Source organism: Chionomys nivalis, chromosome 14, assembly GCF_950005125.1.
Source record: "Chionomys nivalis chromosome 14, mChiNiv1.1, whole genome shotgun sequence".
Classification (NCBI taxonomy): Eukaryota; Metazoa; Chordata; class Mammalia; order Rodentia; family Cricetidae; genus Chionomys; species Chionomys nivalis.
In genome coordinates, this window is record NC_080099.1 from 35,933,717 (window position 1) to 35,955,032 (window position 21,316).

Below are 21,316 nucleotides of genomic sequence, written 5' to 3' on the forward strand. Positions count from 1 at the left end.
ACACGGTAGAAGTCTTTCCTTCCTTTGGTTTACTCGCACTGTTTCCCTCCCTCTCTCTCTCCCTCGCGCACACACCACAGCTCTCCTTCGGGTCGGAGACACAGCCCTGGGAGGCGGGGTTGCTGGAGGAGAGTCCGCTCTGCGCAATCCAGTCCGGGACTTGGCTCCGCCCGGAGCGTCGGCCTCTCCGGTGACACTGGAGTAGTGAGCTGCACGGGGTGAGGCAGCAGCCAACTCCGCTCCCCACGCACTCGGCTGCCTAGGCGCTCGGGACGCAGCACAGGCGCTTCTCCGTGGTGCCGACTGCCCGAGATGCCCGCCTAGGAGCGTGCGGCCGCGGCCAGCGTCGCCACACCCGGGACACTGAGCTCGGGGTTGCAGAGCCGGCCAGAGTCCTGCACCTCTGCCTCAACCCCCACCCCGCCCCCCGCCCTGAAATGACTAGTTAATGGGCGCTGGCACCGCTGAGGGGACTCAGAAGTGAATCCAAGTGGAATTTGGATTTGGAAAAGAGTTTCTTGAACATTTACCCGGGTCCTCGCTGGTTTTTCTTTCTCCGTTTTTTTCTTTTTCTTTTCTTTTTTCCTTTTTCCTTTTTTTTTTTTTTTGCCTTCTCCTCCGGTCCTCTTCTGTCATTGGAGATGAACACAGCTCGCTTGCATCCCAGAAAGTAATCGCTGTGACTGTTGCCCCCAAAAGAGACAAGCACACATGTAGGAATGACAAAGGCTTGCGAAGGAAAGAGCGCAGCTCAAGGCCCAGAGAGATCTTCTCGATAATGGATTACTAAATGGGATACACGCCGTGCCAGTCCGCTCCGAGCCGCGGCCGCCTGCCCGTCGATGCACCGAAAAGGTATGGCTTTAACGTCCCTGAGCGCCCCACCTCCTGGATCCAGGCTTGGGTGAGGGTCCAGGGGTTACCCCAGGTGCGCGTTGTGGGCTTTGTAGTGCCTGTGTTGTGTTTGGTCTTATGTCTCTGTCTCCGGAGCGTTGTCCCTTCCTGGGGGAGTAGCCCCGAGCCCTGCCTGCAGCTCTTTTCAGTCCTGAACCCCAGAGACTCCGGGCTCCATGTCAGAAGCTTCCCCACCCGAGTCGCGCACAAGACCGGCGCCGCCCCGGACCTAGACCGAGAGGATGGCTGTCCTGCCCAGCGGGGTGTGTGTGTGTGTGTGTGTGTGTGTGTGTGTGTGTGTGCTGGACCCGAGACTAAGAGCTCACTCTTGAGCCGGTAGGGAGGAAAGCGGCCCTGGAGGGTGGGATTCTCGAAAGCGCCGGGTCCTGGTGTCGAGTGCTGGGGAAGGGGGAAGGGTTCTGTCCTCGAGGGCCAGAGAGGATTGGGGAGTACAAAGCTATTTGTGTCCAGCCACAGGTTTAGGCTCTGTTGTGGGAGAAATGGTTGTGCGGGGAGGTGGAGAAGAGATGAGGATCTTTTGTTATCAGTGCGGGCTCTGGGCTGGGCTCCGTGGAGTGCGTGAAACTTGTAATGGCCCTGAGCATCTGCGCGCCCTCTCTCTTGGTGGGATCCACTCTTCAGTCGCTGCTGGCACCAAAGGTTCCAGGCTTTGTTTGCTGGAGTAAGTGCCTAGGAGCGGTGTCTTGGTATAGCATGGCGCCCCCGCCCTAGGTCCTGTCCCCTGCCTCAGTTCCCACCCGAGCGAACAGGGCACCATTTGTCGCAGCTGCGTCTCTCTCAAACACTGAGCTCTACACGCTAGGGCTGGCCCCTGCTGCGTCTTCCTCCAAGACCTGTGCTGTCCCTCTCGAGAAAAGATGTACCCGGGGAGAGGGAAGGGTGGGGAGACCTGGCAAGAAATAGCTCTGGGCTTGCCACTCTGGTGAAAGCTCTGCCGGGCTGCAGATTGTTGGGTGTCCTGACTGCTTGTTGTGTCTTGGAGCTCAGCCTCTGGTGCCGTGGGGCGCCCAAAGCAAGCTGGGCAGTTCCCTGTTCGTTATCCTACTAGGTGGGCAGTGTCACTTTGCCCGATCTCCGCGTTTTTTTTTTCGGCTCCCCAAGAAGGGAAACGGTATAAAGCAGGATCCTGAGGTCTCTCACGGGCGGTACAGAGCCAGGCTGCTGTCCCGATCCTGTGTGTGTCAGGGACAGAAACCGGACCCCGACATTTTTCCCGCTCGCTAGCCGCCCCCTTCCTAGAGCCTCCTTCCCTTTACAGTGCAGGGCCCCCGTACCCGGCGCTTCTGGAAAGTTTCTGTGATAGCTAAAGACTGCTGGAAACACCAGACAAGGGCTCAGCGTGTTCAATCTGACCCCGAGAGAATTACGCGGACAACTGGGATGTGACTAGGGGCTAGATTGCCTGTCCACTGGAGAATGGCACCTCCTCTGGCCGGCAGCACTTCCTGGACCAGGGTCTCCAGCAGCTGGAGAAGGTCTGTGGGGCCGGGATTGGGACGTGTTGAATTCAGGATGCTAATGTGATCACAAGTGGCGGACAGAAGCTGCTGTGAGGTCGCTTGTGGACACTGGCCCTGGCTCGCGGGCTCAGGAGTCTCTAGCTCTAAGCGCAGCATCCCGAACCTCTGCGCCAGTCGCAAGGCATTGCAGTTCGCACATGTCCAGGGAGGAGAGGAGCAGGGCCAGGTGTTGGCGGAGTGGAGGAGAGAGGAACGATTGGAGGCGCTGTCCTCCTAGCCTGGGCAAGCGTTTCCAGCGGCTGCCTCCAGCCTGTGGGGAAGTAGGCAGTCCTGCCGGCAGTTCCGCCTCAGTCTGTTCCGAGCGATTGTGGCTGCCTTGAGAGTGTGGTGCCCAAGCCCAGCCTCGGAAGGATTTCGTCCTATTTACTCTGGATGAAAATCGAGTTACTACTGAATCCTTGGAAGATTTAAAATACAGGCGAACCTGCACACACACACACACACACACACACACACACACACTGCATTCATAACTCTGCCATTTAATTCAGTTGTGGGCTACTATTAGTGGATCGTAGAAATAGCTATCGTTTTACGCCCATCTGCTCTGATTTTCAAGCTTTTCTCCGGTAGGGAGGTCGAGTATCTTTGCCTTATTTTTCCTTAATCCTGGTGATTTAGGCTTTCCTTCCCCTGGCGGACTTATATTTTGGCGTAAAATTCACCATCTGCTACTGTGATGGCAGGGGGTTAGTGGTTTTGGATACATTAATCCTTTATTTAGCTTAGTACCCCCAAGGTAAAGATGCCTGGGCTCAGTTTTTGAATGAAAACACCAAACATTTTTTTTCCTCCTTACCCACAACAGCTACCAGAAATCAAGATAGCAAGCATTCTGTAAGGTTTATAAATTCCACGTTTAGTCTTCGACAATAAACTTTTATTAAACTACTCCAGGCACCAAAGTTAATTAGTAACCTCACCTTAAATACAGTGGCAGATCCGTGTCTCCCCCTATTAACCTAAATTGTCTGGTGAAAGATAATTGCACTAGCCGTTTGAGTTTGGTTTACCCATTTCTGTTTAGAGAGTAGCATCTGGTTGAGTCTTAGGTAACCCATACTCTCTTGTTTTTATTTGGGTTTTATACATTCGTGAATGAAGGACTTGGCAAACCAATATAAGCGGAAAAGAATGAGTAACAGATTTGAAACCTTGATTTTTGTTAGGAGTCTTTCAATTCATCTTGATGTAAAGAAGTATTATGTTTTTATTTCTTATTTGCTGTGACTGGGAGTGATGGGCTCCCTCATGTGTTATATTGTACCACTATAACCACTTAGAAATGGCCACATTCTCGAAAATACATGCAATCTGCATCTATGAATGTTTCACAGACACCCTAAGTCCTTACCTTTGGGGTCAAATACCTAAGTTTAAATATGTGTTGGATCAAATACCTACGTTTAAATAGGATAAAAATACATATGACCTTGTGTAGAACATTCAAGTAATTGATGAATGAATAAATGGATGAATGAACTTGGTCACACACGGATCACTATTTTCTTACACAGCAGCAGGTTTATCTTTCCTGTAGTGAAAACAGAAGAAGCTTTCAATGTGTGGTTATGACGGTGGTAACAGGGCTTACCCTTTGTACACAAACACACACCCCTCTAGTTCTTTCTACATCTAGTAATGCTTTTGCTATCATTTAAAAAAAGAGCATTTGCATTTTGAGGAGGCGTGTAACATTGCACCAGTGAGGCTGAGTGTGTTAAATAAGGATGGCAAGAGTTACACAGGCTGTTACCATTGAGTAAAAATAAAGCATTCAGGTTTTAAGCACTTGTACTAAATTTACAGTAAGCACCTATGCTTTGAAAGTGCATGGGTAATTGCACTTTCATATGAAATGGGGGGAAATATTATTTTGCATTAGGAAGTTTGTGTATGACGCATATCTTGTCATTTAGTTCTCTTCAGAGTAGAATAAAGGGGTGTTGATGGGATGAAAGGGCTTTTTAGAACTAGTTTTGGAGAGCTAGTATGTTTGCCCATCTAATTTGTTTACACAAAGGGAATCACAGAACAAGCTGGACTAATTGAAATGCCTTAATTAGGTACCTGCCTTTTCCCTCCAAGTAAAGCCTGTCTCCGCACTGCCCCTCCCTGCCACGCCCTCTCTCAGGTTCAGACAGTTTCTGGTACTCCTCCCAGAGCTGAAGGTCTTTGATATATTTATCTAAGAGCACCTCCTTCAGTGCCAGCAGAAGGTGTAGTATGGAGCATCCCGCTGTGCACCGCCCCCCACCCACATCAATCCCTCTTTTCTTAGGGTATCCTGGAGCCAAACAGCTCCGAGATATTTCTATTTCAGAGTGAAGACTTTTCCCATTTGCCTTAAAATGTACTGTGAGAGCGACTGAGCTATTCTCTCCGGCAACCACATGACTGCCTCTTGGGGATATGGTAAGGTAGGGAAGGGAGGGAGGCATTTAATCCCTTTGAAATGGGCAAATAAGATGTCATACCCACAAACCTCAAGGGAGAAGAGTTCAGGACTACTTAGCATGGGGCTGTTACAGTGAGGTATATACACAAGGGCATCTTGCTTTGTGAAACAGAGGAGCTCTTGCAAAACATTTTTATTAGAATAATTGTAATTGCACTCGTGGAGAGTCCATTCCATTCCCAGCACACTGCTACTCACTTGGCCTCCTCACGCAGACTTCTCTTAGAACAGGTTAGTAAGTATCCGGGGCACACTGGGTCTTCTTGGAACCTAGAAGATATCTCCCACCTAACATGTTCAAAAAGCCCTGTTCTGGCTCATTCTACTCTACATCTGTTTTCGTCATTATCTTTGCCATGGTAATTCCGTGAATTGCCCAAGCCCCAGAGCTTAAACGTTGTCCTCAACTCCTGCTTCTTCCATATCATATGCCATCTTCAGAATGCAAGGAGCTCCATCCCGGTCTACCACCTCCCTGGTCCTCACCTAGTCCTCCTCTGCTGGGTATCGTGCCAGTATCCCATTTAGTTGCCCTGCTTCTGCTTTTGGCTCCCATCAACTTTTTTCAGCATAGTGAATGCATTCCTAAGTTAGCTCTGCTAGCCTGTCTTTTTCTCTCTAAAAGCTTAAGTCCTTTCTCTGGCACATGACCTACCCTCTGCCTCCTCCTTGGCTTCCACTGCTCCTTAAGCTCACCTGCATGTGCAGGTGTGCAGTCCTGGAGGTCCTCCTTGAGGTCTTTTGTATAGGCTTGGGGTGGAGGGAAGGTTGGGGCAGCTCTTTCCCTAGATGTCTGCATGATTTGCTTCTCACACTCTACAGACATTTGCTCAAATAGCACTTTCTCAGCAAAGCCCTCCATATACCTGATTTACTTTACCTCTGGGCCGGAAGTACTCCTTATCCTCTTGTAGGCCTTATTCCCTGCAAGTCCAACAAACTATATATTATCCCTGTTTATTTTCTGTCACCTTCTAGAACATAGCACCAAAAGGATGAGTATCTCTATGTTCTCACTATATTATCCCCGCCCCCACGCCCACCCCCATAAAAAACTGCCTGGTCCTTCACAGGCCTTCCATCTCAAGTATTGGTTGAGTGAATAAAGAGGGCATCTTTTTGTCGATAAATAATTTAAGTATCTTGTCTTTTTTTTCTTCTGTCTCAAGTGAGATGCTTCCTTCCTGCACGGGTGTCTGCTGTCTTTTCTGTTCATAGGCGTGATTTCTCCTCTACTATCAGTAGGATATTCACAGTGTGTTGTTTTCCCAGTCTTGATAATGGATTGGAGTCTGTTCATTCCCACAGACTCCCCCAGTCCCTTGCTAGGGCCAAGAGCACACATCTGTGAGACACCTGGTTATAGCTACAGGGAGGCTGAGCAAGGGAAGATCAACTTGCCAAGAAATGGAGCTGAGAAGTAGCTAGCACATGGGGACTGAGCCTTTGACTCTGGTCTCACTTGCTCTGCTTTCTAACTACCGGCTTTTGAACTTTTTTTCCCCAATAATTTGAAACTTTTGCCATTTTGTGTTTGTGTGTGTGTGTATGTGTGTGTGTGTGTGTGTGTATGGAGGGGATGTGATATGTTTGTTAACCTCTGCCCTGTGCCAGAATAACAGATGAAGAGCCTAGACCCAGAAGACCCGAACTCTAGGCTTCTATTTTCTTGAATGAGATACTTTACTTCCCTGAGGCTACATTATTTTAAATCAGTTCTATGAATTGTAAGCCCACTCTTTCCACCTTGTAGGACCACAGACAGAATAATATGAAATAATATGAAATGTGAACGTATTTTATAAAATAACTATGGAAACTTGGGCAAGTTTTTCGGTTTTTGGTGAGACAGGATTGTACTGGAACTTGCTTTGTAGACCAGGCTGGCCTCGAACTCGCAGAGATCCACCTGCCTCTGCCTAACTTGGAAAGTTTGATGTCAGTTCTTTCTGCCTCAGACTGGCATAATGTAGACCTTACACTGTCTTTTTTTTTTATCATCAAATGAGTGTTGTACATATTACTGTTGATCTAGTTTGAATGTAAACCACATTATGAAAATTAACAATTTCCTAAAAATCACTGAAAACACACAGTCCATCTGTCGTATGGCTCACAGCTGTATCAGATAGAATGTCAACCGCAGCAAGCAAAGATTTCTTTCAAAATGACCATGACAAGAGCAAGGTCATGAGAGTGGCACTCTTCCAGACATTCTAAAAGGAAAAACGGGGACAGAATTATTCTGCAACCATATGCATCAATGTCAATGCAGCCATTAATGTAGACCAGACGTGTCAAGGCGAACTAGGAGTGCTGGAGTAAGCTTCCATGTTGCGGTAACAAGGGCAAATTCACTGTGCTTGGGAAAGTTTAAGTCATTGCATGGAATGCAATTGTCAGGTTCAGAAGCAGTTCTGAGGTCCAGTTTGGCAACACAATACACTTTGTGTGTGCATGTGTGGTGTACATATATACACACGGTATACATGTTTGTCATTTTACAGATAGAATGACTTTGTTTCCTCTGTCTCCGTTTCCATTTGTAAATTCTGAGAATGATGTTAATGTTGTAGCTGCTTGAAGAACTAAGCGGAGGTAACACCTGCAGCTATCACAATGCCTGGCACACACAAGCACTTGTATAATGCAAAGGCTTTCTTTTATTTGGGTAACTGCAGTCATGGGAAATGGCCTGGGAACTGATTTCAGAACCGCTGATACTGCTTTGTGGGGGCAGAGTACAGGAGGAAATGGTGGCGGATCTGTAACACAGAGAGAGGATACAAAGGAAACAGCCCTTGGACTCCACAGGAACAACCACGCCACCAGCCAGCCACAGGGTCACAGGTTTGGAGCTGTGAACCATTCACTCCAGGGGAGGAGGAGCTACGATCCTCTTCTAACTTAGAAAGTTAAATATCACACCCGAAACAGGCAAAGGGGAGCCCGAGCAAACACAGTCCAACTGAAACGATAGCAACGCTCAGGGATTGATTGATCAGAGACCAAGAGGTGGTTGTTGTTGTTATTTTAAATGGGTAACTGCCACTTACCACTTACTGACCATATTTAGAATCTGAGGGTCATGTCTTCAGGGATGAGCCAAATTCCCAAAGTGAAAATGTACAGAAGAAAAGCTTGACTGCCTATTGCATTTCTGGACGTTCTACACGACTAACTTCAGGGTCACCATTGCGACCAGGTCATATTTAAAATAAGTTTGGAAGACTGGGGTCTCTAAGCAAAAAAGCAAAGCACCACCTTCTCCATTACAAGTGGCTGCCTGGAGAAGAGCCCCACACTTGTAGTACTGGCCGTTGTACTGGCCGATCCCCTCCCACCAATTGTGAACTTTGCTTCGAGGGTAAAGACTTACCAGTGAGAAAAATCTGATTTCTAAAAGATCCAACAGAAGGAGAAATAAATTGGTATTATCACTGCAGTTCCCTGAGGCGCTACCCACCTTGTGTCCTCCAGGACTCCATCCATCCCTGAGAATAAGTTACTTTCAGCTCCAGGATTAAGGAGGCTTCTCAAGTTCTGTAAGAAAAGAGAGGTGATGGGCAGAGTGAGCCTAGTCACTACTAAACATGCCCCAAAGACTGAAGGGCTGGGTCCTTCCAAACAGCCGTGAGATGGCTAGTACTTTGAAAGCAATAAGTAACACTTTTAGACTCGGAACTTCCTTTTAACATGGCCAGGTGCTTCTCAGTGACTAATCTTCTGCCATGACTTGATTTAATAAAATGCAAGGCAGGATCTGTCATTTTATACTATGAAAATATACTCTTCAAATAAAAATCATTGTATGAACCAGGGAAGAGAAAAGGGATATCTTAATGACTGTGTGATGCTATTTGGGGGTCCTATAGAGGTGCAGTCTGTGATGAGCCCTCCTTTCCTTTGGTTGTTGGATATTTTTGCCCTAAGGAAAGAAGTCTTCTTATTGGTACTACAGCGTCTCCATTACTGCTTCCCCAGACTCCTAATGCCCTCGAGTGAGATACTGACAGACAGAACACTGATAGACCCAGTCCATAGCCATGCTCCTGTTCCCCAAATGGAATGCTTTATGAACTGGCACATTCTGCAGACATCCTCAGATGACCCAGTCACTGTCCTCCCTCCTTTCTACCTCAGAGAGCCCATGTGACTTCATTCACATATTTGGGAGTTTGAATGCATTTGTTCTTAGGCCTCAGACACCCAGGTGGGAAACCCTTCTCGTCAGCATTCCTTTCAGTTCTCTCAAAACAAACGAGTATCTGAGTCACCAAGCAGAGTCTCAGCCCTGCGCAGTGAATGAGAAATAGAAACCAAATCGTCGAGAGCCTTCAAAACTCCAGTGTGTGTAACAGAATGGCGGTGTGTTGGTTGTTAAAAGAATCCTTGTTAATGGCTTTCGAGATGGATTCCGCGCTAATTCTGCTCACATCATGAATGATGGTCCCAACTAGACACTGTCACGGGGATCTTCATCTATTAATCATGGAGACTGCTTTCTTATTCGGTTGCTATAGTTTCAGTGCCTCAGCTAGTATTGGGGTGTCTTGGGAAAGATTTGAGAGATACTAGAGCTTGCAAGCCTTGCAGTTATTTAGGCAGTGGCGCTCTGCAAGAGCTGAGAGCCGCTTCTGGTATAATTCAGTGCTAGATTAAAAGAGGCAACTTCTGAGAGCATCTCTCTGGACCTTGTTATGTGCCCATCCAGCTGATATTTACTCCAGGATTTGCCTCTTCCTCAGCCTTGAAAAAAAATTCCTCAGTGAAAAAAATTACAGTCCAAAGGCCGATATCCCTTTCATCTTCCTAATGCAGGATGCAGAGGGGGTGCACCCTTTTTATTATGGGCTACTCACAGATGAGGCAAATAAAGGTATTCATGACGCTGCTGAAAATTTCACCTCCCCCAGTTTGGTTTGTGCCCTGCAGATTTCGAAATAAGTGCAGTGACCTCCTGAGGGTCTTGCCTTGTGTTTGACTTTGCACTGTGGAGGTTTGAACTTCACTTCAGGTTTAAGCGTCAACTGTGTTTAAGTTTGACGCTCATTACTGAGGTGTTGGAAGCCATTGTTCTCATTTACAACAGAAGGATGACCTTGGACCAGCGGCCTCCTACCCGAGTCAGCTCTCCTGCAAATGGATATTTTTCATGTCTTTGTTGTTTTAACGTTTTTTTTTGGGGGGGGGCGTTGCTGATCAGAAATAGTTCTCTAGTTGTGTGTATATCGTGTGGCTCCATCAAGACAAGGTTTGAGGAAGCAACTGCTGTAATAGGGAGAAAAAAGGCTGCAAGGCTAAGCCTCCCGTGCGAGGGAGGCCACAGCTGGCCGTCCTTAGCCTGCTCTGGCCCCTGTGTAAGGCTTGCTAGTACGCTTCTCAAAGTCTTGGTTCCCCTTTCTCAAGTAGGCTTTCTACCACTCCTGCATGTCCAAGCCAAGCAATTCAATTCCTTTGCAGACTAAAACATAAAAAAAAAAAAAAACAAAAACCTTTTACCCAAAGAAGCAAATTGGGCTGAATTCTGGACTTGCAAGACAGGCAGCATGTGAGAATCCAGGAGATTCAGGAAAAGTAAACTTTGACTTCATTACAAATAGGGCTAATCTAAAAAATTAATCACTTAAAAAAAAACCCTGGAAAATGACTAGTTTTTATTTCAAAGTGAGCTTCAAAGCAGCAGTTTTAAATTTCTCCAGATCTAGCTTGCCAAAATGTCTGTGTAGGATCAACAAGCGTTTTGAGTGCATGTGCCTATTATAAAGATGCCTCCCTTACTTCAACCACACTGAATGATTGATTTTCGAGACCAAGGATATGAAGTAAATGAAAAGGATAATGTGGCCATAATTGCTACTGGCTTCACCAGGCTCCTGGGCACCGGAATTCCTTGTGGAGAAACACTTTGAAGTGTCACATGAGGTTTTGATCATGTGGTCTGCCTGCCTCACCCATAGGCTGCGTTACCCACCAGCCTGGCTTTACCTCTCCCTCATACATCCCCCAGAAGCAAGGAAAGCATGTTTGCAGAAATTCAGTACTATAGACCCTTCATTTTGGGGGGAGGTGGGCATGGCAAGAAAATGTTCCTGCCCATTTTGCAGTATTCTGCACGTAGGGACACACACACACACGTAAGCACAGGTACAGATGCACACATGCATATACATATGCATTCACATGTACACACATGGAAACACACATGTACACATGTGTGTAGGGGTGGAGGGGAAGAAAGCAGTAGGAAAAGATTTTAAAAATGTTGTTTCTAAAAGAAGTATTTTAGTGAATTTAGTTCATTGCCCTCTCAATGGTAACAAGACTGTGGCTACCATTGGGGACCCGGTTAAACATAATATTGCAATTCACGTTTTAGAAAAAATATTCAGTGGTTTTCATGTGGGTGTCGGTCAAACAGAAAGTGAACTTGAAGCAAATGGTCACCAGTGGTGGTGGTGGGGTGGGAGTGGGGGACTGTGTTTAGGTAGAACATTTCTCGAAGCCTGGCCTTAAGCATGTGCCCACTCACCTGATAGGTAAAACAACCGCACTCAGTTCTTAGTGTGCTGCAGAGAATGCGGTCATCTTCTCGCCAGCGTGGTCGAGTAAAGATAGGAACGGCTGGGATGTCACAAATGATGGAGCCTTTGGATCTGTAGCGCAACCACCTTTTACTTTAGTATTTTATCTATCCTATCTTCTGATACTTACTGGCTCCTTTCTGGATCCAAGATTATTTCTTCCCAGGTTAAAGAGATGGCTTGGCGACTAAGAGCACTGACTGCTCTTCCAGAGAACCTGAATTCAAATCCCAGCACCCACATGGCAGCTCACAACTTTTTGTAAATCCAGTTCCAGGGGATCTGACCCCTTCACACCAATGCGCACAAAATAAAGTTAGATAAATCATAAACATATTCTTTGAAAAAAAGATTATTTCTTTCAAAGACTAAAACGGGATATAGAGTGATGCCCCCAGCCTTTCAAATAACAGCATACGATATACTGGGTGTTGTGGGCCAAGTGGCCTTGCTTTTACTCCAAAGCACCTTTGAATGCTATACGTATCAGGGAACTTTGAGATCTAGAGGAAACAGGGTCTAACTTTTGGTTAAAAGTGTTTTTCTGTGTCATGAGTTTTAGAACAGATATCAAGAAACTGCATTATAAATGTTAATCTGCTATTTACATTCAACTTTTAACTAGAGAGCCTAATAAAAGTTAGCTGTAATATATAAATGCCAACTTATGAATTAAATTTTGGTCTGAACAATTATCCTGTGGCTTATACGAAACCTTAATGACATATAGCCCCATCTAGTTTAGCATAATTTGTGCTTATGAATTATAAATGCTGAGCTTTTACAATTAGACCTACCCATCTGTGGGCATCTTAATGAGAAATTACCAAAATTGAATTGATTTGTAATATCCACTATGCTGTGTTCTAGAATTGTGATTACCCAAGGTAATTTTCAGAGCCATCGCCCACAGCATGCAGGCCGCATAGCCTTGCGTCTACTAGAAAAGTTCTGGGGCGTGAGCCACGTTTGTCCAGAGGAGAGACCTCAGAAGTTTGAAAAAAGCAGAGGCATTTCATACGTAGCCAAGAGCAAAGGACTCTGAAAACTGGAGGAAACAGGGTCTGTCTTTTGGACTTTTAAATTTTTTAAAACTTATTATTATTTTTTGTGTGCATGGGAGCACACATACTGTCTTTCACATGTGTGCTGTGTGGGCATGTGGAGGTCAGAAGACAAGTTTAGGGGCGTGGTTTCCTTTTTCACCTTGTTTTCCAGCCAAGGTTGTTTCCGCCTCTCTGATGCGTACTCTAAGCTAGTTGGCCCATGAGCTCCTGTCAATGTTTGCCACCACATCTGGCTTTTCACATAGACTTGGATTAAATACATGTGGTCAGGCTTGCACAGTAAGAGCATTTTACTGGCCAAGCCAGCTCCTTGGCCCTGGAATACTCCCCCCCCCCCCTTTTTTAAAGTGATGTTCAGAGTCCAGGGACATTTTCTATTAAAAATCAACTTTTATATGCAAGGTGTTTCCTCTCATTTGTGATGAGGGGAAGTCGAACATCTTGGATTATGTTGATTAATTAAATCTCCAGGGATATCGCAGAGGGTGGAACTTTCATGTCCCGTTTTGCTGTGCCTAGAACGCAAGCCCTGTTACTATCAACCACATCCGTTCCCGAGAATAAAGAGAACAACATCATCATCGCCCTTGCTGTTAGGAAAGAGCCACAGCCAGTTCTTCAGCAGATTTCCTAACACACCCGGTCTGGAAGAGAAGGCTTTGAACCATCGTGAATAGCTTGGCATTTTCATGTTATTATTGAAATACAAATTCTCCCCAGCAGAAGTGAAGGGGCGAGGACAATGTGATCCATTTCATGTAGGTTATCAACCGTCCTTGCCTTCCTAGCATTAGCTGGAGGACTTGTTCTAGGAAGAGTATCTACAACGTGTACCCACCGTTCACGGTCCGTGTTCATTGTATTCACAACATGTACCCACCGTTCACGGTCCGTGTTCACTGTATCCACGACGTGTATCCACTGTTCATGGCCCGTGTTCACTGTGCACAGCATCCCTCCCCAGGAAGTGTTTTCCCTTACCCTCGAAGGAAAAGATGGGCTGCTAGCCATGAGCTGCTCCTATAGGTCCCTTCTGTAAGGGAAGGTCTTCCTTTCAATTCATCTTGCCAGGCCCTGCTTCAGAAACTTCAGAACCAACTGGATATATTGACCACTGTCAAGAGTGTTGGTAGGAAAGACTTGTTTTTATAGTGCTCATATTTTTCTAGTGTGTCAACAAACATGGCCTCAGTGGAGCTCATTCCAACTCTGGCTGGTAGGGCAGGTCTGATAATGGCTTAAGGTGGGGCAGGTGTTAAGCTCAGTTTAAAGATGAGATAACTGAGGGCAGAGAGGTCAGATAATTTGCCCAAGAGTGTATCTCTGATAAAAAGTCTGGGACAAGGTTCTCAACTTTTAGAACACGTTTTGTTTTGTTTTTATTCTCCACTAAAATGTCACTGTACTGGTTACTTAGTATTTAAATAATTTGTAAAAACAAAAAATACAGTTTTCAGCCACAGATATTCTCACCTCTGCCCATCCACAGTTTGAACCCATATATGGGGGCAAGTTTAGAAGAAACTCTCTGTGACCACCATTAGGGGCGGTAGAGCAACTGGGTCCTGAATTCTTCCTTCTTAGTGCAGGGGACTCCCAAAGTGGGCACTGTTCCTGGAGACCTCTGAAGTATTAAAAGTTTTGCGAAGAAGTCCAATTGGCTATGGAGGCCGTTTTTATTTGGGATTCTGCTTTATAGCTAAAGACAGTAACATCAGGCGACAACTCTGTGACCCTGGGCGGAAGAGGAGGGGCAAAGGTTGAACCAGATGTTTTGGTGGAAATACCCTTCTAGGATATTGCAGTTTGCACCTAGGGGACAGGAACACATTTTTAGCAGGAACGAGGACCTCACAGCACAAATGAAGTGGCTCTTCCCTTTGGCAGCCATCTTAAATATGACTCAGACTAACTGCCAGCCTAGTGAAAAGAACAGCTGGGCCGAATTCAGCACTTAGCCATTTAGCACCCTCTTTAGGCACAGAAGCATCCTATCTGCTGAACAGTGAATGGGTTCGGGATGTACTGATTTGTCATGAACTGGTGGAGGGCTGGACCATGGGGCCGTGTTCTGTGTTTTCAACAAGAAGGTGGCATCACCAAATAGGATTTTCTGAGGTAGATATGTACACCATAGGACTGCAAGTGGACAGAAGGGCCACGCTCGGGCTGTATAGGCAAGATTCAGCCAGCAGCACTTGGGAACTCACTGGATATGAGAGGCACAGAGCAGAATGAGTTTCAAATAGCTCTGAGACATCCCGGAGAGTGGCCAAGACAGGAGGCTAGGTTTACAAACAAAGTATTTAACTAGAATCCCCTGTACTCTGTGTGTAAGTCCTATGCAGTAGACAGCGTATGACCTGCATGCAGGCCTACCTTGCACATGCTGCTTCTGTACTGTGTTAAAGCATGAAGGATGAAGGGTTTCATGTTTCACCAGGCAGCGCCAACACTTCCTCTAGCATTGAGGGTTCTCAGTATGCTCCAGGGTAGAGAGCATGAGCAAGACTGGACACTATCTTGTGCATCTGTTGCTCATGTAGAAACCAGGCCATATATGAATCGCCAGCTTCCTCTTTCTTTCATTATAAATATTTGCGCTTTTTGGAAGTTTTTGAGTTTTAAAATTAAGTATTCATATGCTTGTCCCTTCCCTTCACTTCTTATGGGACATTTCTTAATGAGTGATCTCTTAGGCAGCTGAAATGGCACAGATGACATCACTCACAAAACACAAATAACACCGTAACTATGCTGTTTATTTAATAAGACAGCATTAATCAGGCAACTAGTGTGTGTGCGTGCGCACGTGAGCATGCGTACATGTGTGTGTGCACATGTGAGTGCTTTTGTGTGGGTTGCATTGTATTAAAATTGAACATACAGTAGAAGGAGAATGTGTTGTTTAATGTTTTATTAAAAACATCTTCACTGTATAGTCAATTGAGGTCTCACATATTTCATTTTGTGGTTCTAGTCTTTAGATAAATATTGACATTGTATAGTTGCCCAGAAGAATCTTTCAATGTAGTATAAATATTAAAAAATATTTATCATTTTGTAGAGCCTCCAAAAGGGTGCGTATTCTCTGTTTACTTTCCTGCTGCATTTTTCTTACAGGATTTTCTAAATAAAACTTGTAGCATAAAAGTCTTATTTTTATCTAATGTTTACAAAAGGAGGTCAAAGAATAGGAGGAGAATAATAACACAATAAAAGTGAGCAGTCAGAAGACTGAAGATGAGAAACTTCAAGTACTTTCCAGGACTTTCACAGACTCGGTTTCTAGAAGGGAAAACCCTGTATTTTAAGAGTGCATTCAAATTGAAAATTAATACTTAAGATTCTTTGAAACAAATTGGCACCATGTTTGAGTTGGTGTCGTAATGCTGAGAGCTGGATTTAGATCACTATCGATCACATGTCACATTGTTGCACAGACGTGGGCCACCTTGTTTCTAACTTCACTGGTAGGCTGCCCTCTAGTGTTCCTTGGTCTCAGCACACCCACTTTGCATTCCCAGAAAGGTGAACACATCCCGGTGTTAACCATTTAATCATCAGCTGCTGCCAGCCCAGATCCACAAGAAACTTACAATAAAAAGGTCTAAATGGTTGTGATGAATTAATGCATGCCCATCACAAATGTGCTTGATGGCAAAGAGGACAATATTATATGGGAAAACACATCGGTGGCTATAAATCAAAGCAAACTAAAATGAACACCTAACAAGTTTCAAGACTCTCAAGCTGTGGCACTTCATCTTTTTCGACTTTGTGCTACAAAGGACCCATTAGTGCTAAAATCAGATCCATGTAAACAAGTTTAGAAGGAATTTTAAATAAGATTAGGTGAAAGTGGCAAGTATCAAGAGAATTGGCCTTGGGTTCTCAGACTTGTACATGTCCCTGGTGCAAACCCTCTGAAAGGAAGTTTGGCGCTTTGTTCTCCGACCGCATGAAGAAACCTGGCCGCAGCCACACTGGGCGTGAGTCCTGTGCTGGCAGTGGTGCCAGTTCGGCTTTTCCTTGGCTGGGGAGTGAGCATCCTCCAGAGTCTGCAAGAAGTGCAGAAGAAATGCCAGGCTCAGCAGTTATTTTTTTTGCATGTGCGACGTTAGCATTCTGCCTGAGGTATGGAGGTGGCGTGACAACCATCCAAGTGCATCCAGCGCACAGCCGCGGATTGGCTGTCCCATTTTGTAACATTGGCCGTGTGCCGCTGACTGTCACCGCTGGTGCTGCTGTTTGGCCCGGCGTTTTAAACATTTTAAAACAGAGATCAGAAGGGACAAGGCAGAGCATACTGCTGCCAAACACACAACCCAGTGCAGAAAGTTCACTGGGGACTTAACCTTGTATAGGATGTCCTGAGAGAGTTCAAAGAGTATCTGGAGTTTGATATTCGGTTGACTATGGCTTTTGGGGGAAGGTACTTTATACCTCTGTGCCTTGTTTTCCTCATCTGTAATAAGGGACTGCTAATTGTGCCTGTCTCATAGGGTAATTGAGATAACCTATACCTGAATGGTGTCAGGACCATGCAAATGCTCAAGCAAAGTTAGATGGTGTTTTCTGGTGTGGATTATTGGAATGGAAGTTAAAAGGGGGAAATTATGAGAGTATGATTGCTCTTAGTGAGACATTTGCTTGCCCTCCTCTTGCCTCTGTGCCCCATTGTGTGTTAGCACTTGATGTAAGAGAGCTGACTTAATAGCCATGAGGTCATTAGCACTTGCCTCCTCTGTGCAAAGAGCTAAGTTAGACCTTACGTTTACAAACCATTTTGTTTGAGGCAGGGTCTCATTCTAGAAGCCAAGCCACTTCAGCCATTTAAAGTGCTAAGATTTACAGGCATGAGCCATCACACCCTGTTCCGAAATGTTGAGTCAGGCTTGAAAGGTGAGGAAGCTAAATGAAGCTTTCCGTGGGTCCAGTGCTCAGTGAAGAGCATGTTTGTGAGGCTCCTGGTGCCTGGCCAGGTTACAGCTTTTTTGTGTCGTGGAGGAGGTTTATAAAGTTCTGTGCGCTTGAGGCTCCTGTGCATAGGGACTCCCCACTGAATGGATTTTCTGAAAGCAATGTTTAGGTTGTAAGTGATGCTATGTTCGAAGTCATCATGCTCAGGACTGTCACAGGAAGGACAGTAGAGAGGTCTCTTCTAATTTAATGGTAGACTCAGAACCAACATATAAATGCAAAGAAGTTTATTTTCTACAACAAAACCCTGCCACTAGCTGCTTCTTCCAGCACTCTGGCCTGAATTGAGGCATTAGCTTTGGGGAGAAAAAAAAAAAACCAAACCTTATTTCTGAACAACGAAATGAGCCAATAGGAAAATGACTCCCTATTTTGACCAGGTCCTTCCCCCTGCTCTGGGAAGGTGTCCTGTGGAGTTGGAAAAACTGGTAGGTTAAAGAATCACCTGGAGAGAATGCCCGGTGGTTAAGAGCGTTTGCCGGTCTTCCAACGGACTTGAACCCAGCTGTCTATACCTCCAGCTCCAGGAACTCCAACACCCTCTTCTGGTCCCCTCTGGCACCCACACTCATTTACACAAACCCCCACACAGACACATTCCTATACATTTAATCAAAAGTAAAATAAATATGGTGTACATATAATCAAAAGTAAGAAATATTTAACATATCTCTATATAAGAAGTAAGTAAGTGGATGGAGCTTGTTGGCATGGTGCTTGCCCCCCATACACAGAGCTCTGGCTTCCATCCCCAACCTAAACATGTTTAGTGGCACAGGCCTGCCATCCCATAATCTCAGCACTCAGGAGGCAGAAGGATTAAAAATTCAAGGTCATACTGGTCTACGGAGCAAGTCTGAAGGCAAAGCCACTCTTGAAAACAAAATAAAAGAGAAAGATGGAGAGAAGTAAGGGCCAAACTGATCACTAATCTTCAAATAAGCAAGAGTTAATTCTGGCCTTATCTATCCCAAGCGTTTACTCCAAAGGGAAACACAGCCTAATTTACAAAAGTAAGGAAGCTGTTGGTCAGGGTTTGGGGAATGTGCTAACAAGCAGGAGCTTGGAGATGGGGTGTCTCTGGAGACAGGCAGTAAGAACTGGCACCCTCCCCCAGTGGTAGCAAAACGTGTGTTCATTTGGTAGTTGCCCAAAGTCAGGACCATCTGACAGCTGTTTGGTGTTTCTTATGAAATGGGTTTGGGCCCTGACCAGATGCTAGTGGACAGATGTTCACAACACAAAAAGCTTCATCAAAATAGGCACTAATTGACATTGTCCTGGCATCTTCACAAGTAAGGCAGAAATGGGCAGGTCACCAGTGACCATCACCACCCAGGCCTGGGCCAAGTTTGAGGGTGAGGCTCTGCTGGGACACGGAGCCTTCTCCACAGCCAGGGCTTTGGATCACAGGACTCTTTGCACGAAGCTTCCAAAAGGGTGTTTATTGCTTGCTTTATGTATACCCATGTGTGTATATTGAACAAACCCTTTCAAAATGACCAGCCAATCAGAGGCCATTTGGACATCACCAACCCCTTACTCATTAAGTCAAACCCAAATGCAGAATTTTCTCCACAATTTTGGATTCTGTGCAATATTTGTGAACAAATGTTTTATAAAAGTTATTATGTATTACTTTCACATAAGCATCTCCAACTGAACCACAGTAATCTAGTCTGGCGAGCACTGCACTGGAGTTTTGAGCATACACTTCGGTTAAAATGGACATTAAAAAAAAACTGACATTAAAGCGAGTTCTTTAGGGGCAAACTGGTTTGACAATGGCTCATCAATAATTATATGGGCTTGCACCTACTTGTGCAGCCTTCAATTAGCTGTTTTTTTTTTCCCCAATTCAGTCATTGGAGTATCTGAAGTACTTTTTGAGTTAGTTACTCTCATTTTTTTTTCCTTTCAATTTTGCAAGTTGGGAACAAATTCTAAGTCACTCCTGGTGTGTACTGACGAAATCTGTCAGCCTTCCAGGATTGCCAGATTATTCCTTCTAAGTCGGAGTGCAGTTTTACAAATGTGATGTAAAACCTTTTCATCTGTTACATTGCTTCTCTTTACAGAGTCAGGTCACATAGACAGAGAAAGACTCTAACTGTAGGCTCTCCATACTCCATTCCCAGCAGCCCATCCATTTCCTCTTTCCCCTCTTTCCATCCTGCCCTCTAGATCTTTCCAAAATATGATCTGTGTAATCCAGCTCAGACTCTGGATACTTTTTACTAATCATAGCTGTTTGTTTAAAAGAGATTATAGTCTTTGTCGAAGCTGCGTCCAATTGGGTGTGAAAAGCTGTGTCTGTCCTGATCCTGGCGCTCATCCTACTTGCAAGTATGTTGGGTTTTTTTTTTTTCTGACATTTTACTCTCAGCATTTCTACACCAGCGAGCCACCCCTCTCCCCTCCATTTTCTTCTGTGTCTCCTGCTCCTATGAATGAAAGGCAGCTCTAACTAAAGGAATTAGAATATGCCCAGCCACCAGCGCCGGGTACTATTGAGCCCATTGTTTTCTCCCAGCACTGTGGAGCCAAATCTCATTTTATAGCACAGCGTATTCTAGGAATTCCACTCCATCAGGACAACAGACTTTCTCTAATGCCGTCCTATTTTCCCCATTTGCTGCTGTCACAGGCAGCGCCACACAGTCCTGCAGCAGGCAATTAGAATTCACTCCTCCCCAAGGTTCTGCTCTTCCCCATTTGCAAGGGGACCACAAGGCATCAGCTGCCGTATTAAGTAGACATTAATGACAGCAAGCCGCGATCAGCCAGAGCAGTGGTGGAGACGATGTGTTTAAGATTCAATTCCGGTGAGAGGCTGAGCCTGGAGTTCAGACGTGCTCCCACTCCCATGCTAACACACGGAGGTTTAGGAGAAACTGGACGAAGATTATGCTTCATGGATTTTTCAGATACTTCAGAGTAAATGAGGTGAGTGTGTTTAAAGTAAATACACCATTAAAAGTTTCCCAATAGGGTCCCCAAAAGTAGGTCTGATACAAAGTTACATCGTGTGCTGTCTGTATTCGTTTTGTTCTTTTTCTCTATAGTTTTCGAAGAAGGTTCCAAACTAGTAATACTGTTCAGTTTTCCAAATTAGGAAGTGTCCTTTGGAGACTTCCCAGGCATCGTGGAGCCTGTCCTCTTCTTGCTGGTCCCCCGCTGTTTTTCTCCGGGATGTGGGATCTCCATCAATTCTTACTTGCCCCTGTCCACAACCCAGACACTTTAAAAAGAATTTCTAGTGTATTTTGGCAATGACTGAATGACAAGTTATTCATTTTGGTCACATCTGGCAGCGCTTGGGACCACTCATGAAAGAATTTCCTATTGGATTTCTAAGGCTGCCCTGTTGGTAATATTCTCCCTGCGGTCAAATGTGGGGGATTGTAGGTGTGAATGGGTCTTCCCCTAGTAGTCGCCCCCCCCCCCACCCCTTTAAATAGGTTGTGGCCTTCCTGTTGAGAGCACACAACCTAATGCCACCTTTAGGGCAGGCTGTCTCACCTTCCCACTCCGCAGGTCTCCTCAACTAGATTCTTCCATGGCCTGTGCCCCTGTGCTGTGCACGGAGCAGCTCATCCTCTACTGAAGTCGACCCTGGAGGATTTCATCGAGTACCAAATCATTAATTGACCTGGAAGGTGACCGAGTAATCAGTAGTATTTCAAAGCTCCTTTATGTTCATCGTCTCATTTCGTTCTGACAGAACCGCATGCTCCTGTCGCTGTGTCAGCTCGAGAAAGGGAAGGAGCAGTCTTCTCAACACAAAGA

The 21,316-nt window shown here is 45.5% G+C and overlaps 1 protein-coding gene across 3 annotated transcripts in view; it reads left to right on the forward strand.

The window, feature by feature from the left end:
• The first annotated feature begins 244 nt into the window (after nucleotides 1–244).
• The window catches only part of Sema6a (semaphorin 6A), a 123,877-nt gene continuing 102,805 nt past the window's right edge, over nucleotides 245–21,316 (forward strand). For 2 of the 3 annotated variants that reach the window (XM_057788692.1, XM_057788693.1), the window contains exon 1: nucleotides 246–855. The gene's annotated coding sequence lies outside the window, so the exon portion shown is untranslated. Of the gene's footprint in view, nucleotides 856–21,316 lie in introns of all 3 variants that reach the window. The other variant, XM_057788691.1, reaches the window with a different exon arrangement.